This window comes from Schistocerca piceifrons, chromosome 5 (assembly GCF_021461385.2).
Source record: "Schistocerca piceifrons isolate TAMUIC-IGC-003096 chromosome 5, iqSchPice1.1, whole genome shotgun sequence".
NCBI classification, from domain to species: domain Eukaryota; kingdom Metazoa; phylum Arthropoda; class Insecta; order Orthoptera; family Acrididae; genus Schistocerca; species Schistocerca piceifrons.
The window spans coordinates 124,233,419-124,244,231 of NC_060142.1; the positions used below are offsets into that span (position 1 = coordinate 124,233,419).

General features: G+C 46.1%; 1 pseudogene; it reads left to right on the forward strand.

The window, feature by feature from the left end:
* The first annotated feature begins 623 nt into the window (after positions 1 to 623).
* Positions 624 to 741, forward strand: LOC124799860 (annotated as a pseudogene).
* Positions 742 to 10,813: the final 10,072 nt, after the last annotated feature.

A 10,813-nucleotide genomic window follows, 5' to 3' on the forward strand; every position in this document is an offset into this window, starting at 1 on the left:
GTTTGGAATTCCTGTGTGATGGTTTGGATAGATGTCTGCCTCTCACACATTACGACCCTCTTTAACTGTGGGTGGTCTCTGTCAGTCAATAGACGAGGTCGGCCTGTACCGTTTTATGCTGTGCTTGCCCCATCACGTTTCCAATTCACCATCACGTCTGAGACAGTGGACCTAGCGATGTGGGAATCTCGCGTACAGACGTATGACACAAGTGACACCCAATCACCTGACTACTTTCGAAATCCATGAGTTTCGCGGAGCGCCCCATTCTGCTCACTCACGATGTCTGATGACTACTGAGGTCACTGATATGGCGTACCTGGCAGTAGGTTGCAGCACAATGCACCTGATGTGAAAAACATATGCTTTTGGGGGTGTTGGGATACTTTTGATCACACAGTGTACCACGTCCTTCGTGTTTCATCTTTACAAGGTTGCAAACATTTATTGGGTTCCACATTACTGTGAAACGCTGGAACCTGTAGAAGGACGGAGGCTGTTGACAAGCATACTCGTATATAAAGAAACAAAACAAAAAATAATTCAACTTAATCTTCATTGCTGACAATACGCGATACCTCAATGGCAACCGATAATTATTATGGATTGTCAGTGAGTTGCAAGCCAACAGCCTTGCCGCAGTGGTAACACCGGTTCCCGTCAGATGACCGAAGTTAAACGCTGTCGGGCTAGGCTAGCACTTGGATGGGTGGCCATCCAGTCTGCCGAGCGCTGTTGGCAAGCGGGATGCACTCAGCCCTTTTGAGGCAAACTGAGGAGCTACTTGATTGAGAAGCAGTGGCTCCGGTCTCGTAAACTGATATACGCTGGGATTGCGGTGTGCTGACCACATGCCCCTCCATATCCGCATCCAGTGACGTCTGTGGGCTGAGGATAACACGGCAGCCGGTAGGTACCGTTGGGCCTTCGTGGGCTGTTTGGGAGAAGTTTAGTTGCAAATTTAAGCGAATATCAAGCGTGAACAACTTGCGTCAGACACATTATCAACGGAAATTGAAACTCGCTTTGCACATTATGATCATGTTGTTCCGTGTTGTTTGTTTTCGACGTGACGTCAGCCGAGGATTGTGCCCACTTTGTGGCGTACCGGTATGTGTCGTCTGCTACAGCTACAGGAGGGGCGTACGTTTCTCCACCTGCCTGGTGAATTACGAACTATGGCAATTTTTACTATTTTTTATATACTTGCAGTGTGTTTTAGTAGCTAAAATTTTCACTTTGCGGAATGGATCGTTCCCTTGTAAAGCAGGTATTCTACGACGATCTGCCGCGAACGGTACTGGTCTAGCACGATAGCCATCTAGCGGTACAACGGGTGAAACTACGAAAATTAGCAGACACATTATCCGCACGCTATAATAAAGAGCAGTTCTTGAACTGCCGTCAATCCGTGCATACGCAGTAGGCAGCGATAACTCGCGCATAGGCAGAAGGGGCTACCACAGTGCTTTCTGCTTGTTATTTGCTTATTGTTAGGCGGCTAGTGGCTAATTTCAAATTTTCGTTTTGGTGATTTCTTTTGCAGTAAGTAGGTTTCATAAATGCAGAAAACAAACGTTTTTAGCAGTAGAGTCTTTTTTATACTAGCTGTTTGTGAAAGCATTTTTTTACATTGATTGCTTCGTAATCTAGAAATGAAATGCAACAAAGAGGCGTCAGGGATAAAATGACTTCAGAAATCAGCGAATATATTACTCCAAGAGATTCAATCTCTTTTAAATAATTATGTAGCATAAAGGTTGCAATTATTCCAAACACATTTTAACGAAAGAATAAGAGCGGCAAATAGCTTACTACATAAACCAATAAATATCATTTAACTTAAAATAGGCGTCTTATTATTTATTATCAAAGATTTTTACCCTGAACTCCAAAACAGTTACCAAAAACTACTCTAAGGACCCCAACTCTCCTTTTGTTAAGCCATATTCCATTCCCCCAAACCCCTTTCCACCCCACCCCCCCATTAGACCCCTCCCCCGCCCCTTGACCGACTTCTACAATCGCCCCTGAGAGACGTTCAGGCATACAGTCAGGGAAGGTGTATGTATGACCCACTGTATCATAATAAGGTACGTCGTCAATCGTTTCTTTCTGAATAATATGCATATAACGTTATACAGTGATTTTCGATTTGTATCGTAATGCCTTAGTTTTCGGAAGTTAATTTTTGATTTGATTGCATCTGTTGCTTTATTTCAGCTTGCCGGAAAAGAGAAACCGGCAGTGATATGGGAGAAAGTCCATGCAGTTTGGCCCAGGACTGCAAAACTCTGAGTAGCACATGTATATACACTCCTGGAAATTGAAATAAGAACACCGTGAATTCATTGTCCCAGGAAGGGGAAACTTTATTGACACATTCCTGGGGTCAGATACATCACATGATCACACTGACAGAACCACAGGCACATAGCCACAGGCAACAGAGCATGCACAATGTCGGCACTAGTACAGTGTATATCCACCTTTCGCAGCAATGCAGGCTGCTATTCTCCCATGGAGACGATCGTAGAGATGCTGGATGTAGTCCTGTGGAACGGCTTGCCATGCCATTTCCACCTGGCGCCTCAGTTGGACCAGCGTTCGTGCTGGACGTGCAGACCGCGTGAGACGACGCTTCATCCAGTCCCAAACATGCTCAATGGGGGACAGATCCGGAGATCTTGCTGGCCAGGGTAGTTGACTTACACCTTCTAGAGCACGTTGGGTGGCACGGGATACATGCGGACGTGCATTGTCCTGTTGGAACAGCAAGTTCCCTTGCCGGTCTAGGAATGGTAGAACGATGGGTTCAATGACGGTTTGGATGTACCGTGCACTATTCAGTGTCCCCTCGACGATCACCAGTGGTGTACGGCCAGTGTAGGAGATCGCTCCCCACACCATGATGCCGGGTGTTGGCCCTGTGTGCCTCGGTCGTATGCAGTCCTGATTGTGGCGCTCACCTGCACGGCGCCAAACACGCATACGACCATCATTGGCACCAAGGCAGAAGCGACTCTCATCGCTGAAGACGACACGTCTCCATTCGTCCCTCCATTCACGCCTGTCGCGACACCACTGGAGGCGGGCTGCACGATGTTGGGGCGTGAGCGGAAGACGGCCTAACGGTGTGCGGGACCGTAGCCCAGCTTCATGGAGACGGTTGCGAATGGTCCTCGCCGATACCCCAGGAGCAACAGTGTCCCTAATTTGCTGGGAAGTGGCGGTGCGGTCCCCTACGGCACTGCGTAGGATCCTACGGTCTTGGCGTGCATCCGTGCGTCGCTGCGGTCCGGTCCCAGGTCGACGGGCACGTGCACCTTCCGCCGACCACTGGCGACAACATCGATGTACTGTGGAGACCTCACGCCCCACGTGTTGAGCAATTCGGCGGTACGTCCACCCGGCCTCCCGCATGCCCACTATACGCCCTCGCTCAAAGTCCGTCAACTGCACATACGGTTCACGTCCACGCTGTCGCGGCATGCTACCAGTGTTAAAGACTGCGATGGAGCTCCGTATGCCACGGCAAACTGGCTGACACTGACGGCGGCGGTGCACAGATGCTGCGCAGCTAGCGCCATTCGACGGCCAACACCGCGGTTCCTGGTGTGTCCGCTGTGCAGTGCGTGTGATCATTGCTTGTACAGCCCTCTCGCAGTGTCCGGAGCAAGTATGGTGGGTCTGACACACCGGTGTCAATGTGTTCTTTTTTCCATTTCCAGGAGTGTATATATTCCAAACTTGGAAAAATAACACAAGTACACCTTTTAGTATTGTCCCTTCAAAGTGTTGCAAATTGCAGTGCTTGTATCCACAACAACTTTTGAAATGGTGGGTAGTGGACTGTGCTGTTCTGTGTATAAAAGCCAGACTCTTCAAGGATACCCCTGTAGCCAGGAAACGTAATCTTACAACCGGCCTGCAACGTAACAGGTCATTTACCGGTATTTTATTCGTGATCTAGGCTCATAGAATCACAAAAGTATAAACATATGATTAAATTCTTACTTTCGAGAATGTGAGACAGCCTCCCTCATGACTGCGTACCGCTTGCTAATTCCATAATTCCATCTTCTGTTATTGACAGCAGCTTCTCGAAACTGGCCATGTCCATCCTCGCAAAGCTCCGAAATTCATGCGGATCTTCGAACCTCAGTTCTTCAATAAGCAGTGCCTTTGTCCCTTCTTTTCAGCCAGGATTGAACTCAAAAACGTCTCACTTTTTGTTTTCGTCGTCGTTCTGCCCTAATCCGAAGATTTACTCTAACTGCCAGGGCAATAGCTCCAAAACACAAGTGGGTCTTCCATGTGCAAAATGCTCTATAAGTACATATACCTGTGTAACCAAGTGTCGTAATATAAAACTAATTGTTGAGTCTGTAATTCAGAACAGTTGTAACCTATATAAGAGAATAAGAATTACTGTACTTAATAAATGTTGTTGTTGTTGTGGTCTTCAGTTCTGAGACTGGTTTAATGCAGCTCACCATGCTACTCTATACTGTGCAAGCTTCCTCATCTCCCAGTACGTACTGCAGCCTACATCCTTCTGAATCCGCTTAGTGTATTCATCTCTTGGTCTCCCTCTACGATTTTTACCCTCCACGTTGACCTCCAATACTAAATTGGTGATCCCTTGATGCCTCAGAACATGTCCTACCAACCGATCCCTTCTTCTAGTCAAGTTGTGCCACAAACTCCTCCCCATTTCTATTCAATACCTCCTCATTAGTTCTGTGATCTACCCATCTAATCTTCAACATTCTTCTGTAGCACCACATTTCGAAAGCTTCTATTCTCTTCTTGTCCAGACTACTTATCGTCCATGTTTCACTTTCGTACATGGCTACACTCCATACAAATACTTTCGAAAACGACTTCCTGACACTTAAATCTATACTCAGTGTTAACAAATCCCTCTTCTTCAGAAACGCTTTCCTTGCCATTGCCTGTCTACATTTTATATCCTCTCTACTTCGACCATTATCAGTTATTTTGCTCCCCAAATAGCAAAACTCATTTATACTTTAAGCGTCTCAATTGCTAATCTAATTCCCTCAGCATCACCCGATTTAATTCGACTACATTCCATTATCCTCGTTTTGCTTTTGTTGATGTTCATCTTATACCCTCCTTTCAAGACACTGTCCATTTCGTTCAACTGCTCTTCCAAGTCCTTTGCTGTCTCTAATTAATAAATAACGAGAAAAAAACAGTTTCTTATGAAATAGGAACCTTGAGTCACATAAATAATTCGAACGGGTGACATTCCAATATGTCCCACGGTCCCCCTTGTGTTTCGCGTGGTAGAATGAACGACTTTACAAGAGATCAGACACTTCTGTCTGCGTTTCAAGCGCTATCACTGTCTACTGCGCATGTGCGCCAGGTATATACCGTACGGATGGTGTAATAGGTCTTCGTGAACCAGCCTGTAGTTACAGATATGCACGCTTGGGGCGCTGGTGCATAGGTCTACTTAGAGAGCCTGTATACAGAGAGAGTGGCCATAGGTGAAGTTGCCCGTGATTGATTGATTAGCTTTGGCGCCATTTTTCTGCCAAACGTCTCTCGCGCTTCCTATATTCGCCGTGCTTTTCAGTTGAAGTTCAGATGACTTTTGGAAACGATTAAAAGGTATTTGAACTATTGAGATACTTGTTAAGCGTTGTGCATGTACGTTCGATTTAGTTGTATATCGTTTTTAGTACGTAATTAGCGTTCGCGTGCATACTGGTAGCATCACAAGCTTTTCTGAAGCCAATATCTGACAGTCCTTGCTGGAAACGGAAAGTTCCTGTAATTGTTGTTCCATGCTCATTCGATTTTATAGCGTCAAACTTTATTTCGTTCCGAATCAGAACACTAGGCATTATTTTGGTTTCAGTATTATTGCCTGACTGCTGACGCAGCCAAGTTGTAGGCACGTTTTCCGCAGTTGTCGTGGTTGCTGAAACATTATTCGTAGTAAATAATTGTAGGTACTCTTGAAGACAGTTTTTAATAGGCCTACTTGTATGGAGCGTTGCCATGTATGGAAGTGAAACATGGACGATAAATAGTTTGGACAAGAAGAGAATAGAAGCTTTCGAAATGCGGCGCTACAGAAGAATGCTGAAGATTAGATGGGTAGACCACATAACTAATGAGGAGGTATTGAATAGAATTGGGGAGAAGAGGAGTTTGTGGCACAATTTGACTAGAAGAAGGGATCGGTTGGTAGAATATGTTCTGAGGCATCAAGGGATCACCAATTTAGTACTGGAGGGCAGCGTCGAGGGTAAAAATCGTAGAGGGAGACCAAGAGATGAATACACTAAGCAGATTCAGAAGAATATAGGCTGCAGTAGGTACTGGGAGATGAAGAGGCTTGCACAGGATAGAGTAGCATGGAGAGCTGCATCAAACCAGTCTCAGGACTGAAGACCACAACAACAACAACGTACTGTGGGTAATATATATATATGAAAGAGTGTCGTAAGCAGTTGTTTACTTGTGACATGCAAAAAGTTTGAAGACGTGACAAGAAGTACTAATACGTCTCACACTTTTTGCATGCCACAAGTAAACAACTGCTTACGACTTTCATTCATCTGACTTAATACAGATACGTTAAATCTTTAGCGTTATGCACTTCCGATACAAAACAAATGCTATACACTATACAAAACTTCCTGGCAGATTAAAACTGTGTGCCCGACCGAGACTCAAAACTCGGGACCTTTGCCTTTCGCAGGCAAGTGCTCTACCATCTGAGCAACCGAAGCACGACTCACGCCTGGTCCTCACAGCTTTACTTCTGCCAGCATCTCGTCTCCTACCTTCCAAACTTTACAGAAGCTCTCCTGCGAACCTTGCAGAACTAGCACTCCTGAAAGGAAGGACACTCCGCTGCAGAGTGAAAATCTTATTCTGCTATACACTGTATTATTTTTATTTACGTTACTTTCATTGCAATATGTCTAGTAAACGAACTTTAAAGGAGATAAATGCAAGTAACGAATAATTTTTACAGCCACTGTATCAAATTTTCCTGTGCTGTACGTAGTAGGCTACTATGAGCATATTATAGCTGTAAAGAAAGGGATTTAACGAATGATATCGCCATATTGTCTTGTGCTTTTGATTCCGTGATTGTGTACTCCACTACTCCACTACTGGCCATTGAAAAGTCCCGCCCGCAGTTTGGCAGAAAAATGGCCGACGTATCGTCCGGTTGGCCACTCTCTCCCTATACAGGCTCTCTAGGTCTACTGTTTAGGCGCACCGTGTGTTACGTGCTAACGTGAGCCCACGTTGTGGCCACGTAGGTGTGCGCGGCCCTCGGCTTGAGCTGCGCGCTGCTGCAGCACGCCGCCGCCCGCCTGACTGCGCCGCAACCCAGCAACACCTGTGCGCCGGGTAGCATTCGACAGCAGCAGGTGGAGGGGGTGCGACGTGCAGAGGCGCTGCTGTCGCTGCTCAGCGCGGCCCACCGACCCGGCGTCTCGTGGCTGGCGGTCCCGGGGCAGGAAGAGTGCGGCGCAGAGCTGCTGCTGCGGACTCTCCACACGGCATGGTCTCGCCCACTGCAAGAGCTGTTTGCTTTACACTATTGATCTTTCTCAAAAGATGCTGCTAGGAATCCCCACTCAAACTGACTATTGCATTGCAGAGCAAAGAAACTGGCAGCTGGAGGGGCAAGCATAGAAGGTAGGCCCTCAATCTTCCCTGTTCGATTCCCTCATTTGCGTTTCTGCACTGCACCTCGGTAATCAGAAGCCCTTAGGCCTGATTGTGTTGAGCCGAACCCATCAAACTGTGCCACCAAACAGTGCTGTCTGCCATACATTATACAGGGTGATGTTTTCCACCACGTAGAAAATCTAGGGATTGATCGGTATGAGGATACGGAACAAAAAAGGTCTATTAATTATGTCTGGAAATTCATGGGTTCGCTGGCTGGTGTGCCGAAGAGGTTCTAGGCGCTTCAGCCTGGAACCGCGCGACCGCTATGGTCGTAGGTTCGAATCCTGCCTCAGGCATGGATGTGTGTGATGTCCTTAGGTTAGTTAGGTTTAAGTAGTTCTAAGTTTAGGGGACTGATGACTCCAGATGTTAAGTCCCATAGTGCTCAGAGCCATTTGAACCATTTTTTGATTCATGGGGTCCATGCTAAATACCATTTATTCAATTGTGGTGTCACCGCCAGACACCACACTTGCTAGGTGGTAGCCTTTAAATCGGCCGCGGTCCGGTAGTATACGTCGGACCCGCGTGTCGCCACTATCAGTGATTGCAGACCGAGCGCCGCCACACGGCAGGTCTAGAGAGACGTCCTAGCACTCGCCCCAGTTGTACAGCCGACTTGCTAGCGATGGTTCACTGACAGATTACGCTCTCATTTGCTGAGACGATAGTTAGCATAGCCTTCAGCTACGTCATTTGCTACGACCTAGCAAGGCACCATTATCAATTGCTATTTATCTTGTGATGCATGTAACGTCAGACCGATGTTCACCAATTGTGGATTAAAGTTAAGTATTCCAGCAGCTACGTACGTTATTAGCTATATTAATTACCTTGTCCAGTTCCAGACCTCACGCCAGCCTGCGTGAGCTTAAACGCGTGCCTTTCGGCTACCCGTCATTGTGGATTGGCTGTCTTGCCAGTCCACAACATCAATCATACTTTGTTACAGAAACTGTGGTCTAATACATGCTATGGCATGCAGCCAGAGTTACACCATCTGTTGAAAATTGTTTCTGTGTACCTCAATGCATGCATGTATATGCTGTAGCATGTTCTGTCTCACAGGTTCACATCCCCAAGGCTGCATCCATTGTCAGAGACAGTATGAATACAGTGCTCCATATCTCCACATCTGGAGTGGGCTCTGCGTACACGATACTTTTGAGATGTCCCCATAACCAGAAGTCACACGTGATGAGATCCAATGAACGAGCAGGCCATGTTGCGGGACCCCCTCATCCAATCCATTGATCAAGGAAGAAACGACTGAGATGCATCCTGGCGTTAGTGGTGAAGTGGGCTGGAGCTCCACATAATCCTTTGAATCACCAGTTGCTCTTCTTCCAGCAGGGGAGGCGAAGTCACATACGAGAAACGCCGATAGTTCCATCCTGTTAGGCGACGTGGAAGGAAGACTGGTCTGAAAATACGGTCGCCAGTTATCCCGGCCCACACACTCCGACTACACTGATGCTGATGATTCGTTGCCACCATACCATGGGGATTCTAAATACTATCCCACAGATGACCGTTATGTAAGTTGAAGATACCACTCCATGTAAAGGTGGCCTTATCTGTGAATAGGATGGATGACACAAATCCCGGAATTGTGGTTGCCTGGTGAAGAAACCAGCGACAAAACTGCTCTGAATGTGGAAAGTCTGTCGCTAATAAGTCCTGCATAAGCTGTGATAATGGTAGTAACAACTGTCATGGAGAATGTTCCACACAATCGTCTGACTTACCCTGTAATGGGAGCCAACTGCCTGGTACTGACATGGGTTCGCTTTTCACAGTTTTTATCACATTTTCCTCAAGTCTGGTGTCTGAAGATTTTGGGTATGTCCTCCATATTTCCTGCTTCCTGAAACGACCATGCCTCAGATAAATGGCGAAACTCTGTTGCCGGCCACTGTGGCCAAGTGGTTCTAGGCACTTCAGTCCAGAACCGCGCTGCTGCTACAGTCGCAGGTTCGAATCCTGCCTCGGGCATGGATGTGTGTGATGTCCTTAGTTTAGTTAGGTTTAAGTAGTTCTATGTCTAGGGGACTGATGACCTCAGATGTTAAGTCCCATAGTGCTTAGAGTCATTTGAACCATTTTTTTAAACACTGTTGCAGATATTGAATGCTATGGTTATTGTAGGCAGGGATAGATCTCCTAATACAACCTTGGTGAACGTTGCTCGTTGACATTTGCCTTTCCATAAGTAAACAGCATGGCAGTAAGCTCTCGATTCGAATACGAAACCATTGTGTGTAACGCTGCATCACATCCATTACAAAGTGAGTCAGGTAGAGAAATGAATATGGCAAGAGAGGACTCTAGGGCAAGGTGTATGAGGAACAGTATCACCCTCTAGAGGGAAACTATGCATACTGTAACAGTGGCTGCATGGTACAGTGTGTATTAGACTGGAGTCTCTGTAGCAAAGTATGATTGAATAATTGGTCTCTAGCATTGAAATCATGCATTTCTGGACATAGGCTCATTTGACCTTTTTTGTTCTGTGTCCTCTCATCAGTCAATTCCTAGAATTTGTACACAGTAGAAAAAATCACTCTGTATATATGTGTGTGGTGTCAGACAAAGTCAACAGAACAGACATGATACTTAACGTATAGTATATTTGTAGATGTGACTGCTTTGATAGCTTCAGTACAGATTCACAACAGAGTCCAAGCCCCTTGCGGGAATGCAGGACTTGCTATGAGGAAGTTCGTGCATGAACAGTGGAGGCTACTAGTATCTGACTAGATGAGATGGGAAGTTGGTCTGGTTGGCTGAAAAGGTTAAGGCGACCTGTTGCATTAAGCACGATGTCAAGGTTTGAGTCCCAGACTGACACAAAATCTTCAGCTTTCACCACTGAATTATTCTGAAGCACAATTGAGGTTGGAGTTGTTGTCTCCTTCAAAAATATATACACACAATGTATTATTGAAAATGACTTGTTATTAAAATCGGCAGATAGCACATCGCAGTGAAGATTTCACAGCCACAACCTGACACCTTCTTTATGCAATATATTATGGCTGCAAAACCATATCGTAGGAAAAAGTTTGAACGTAGT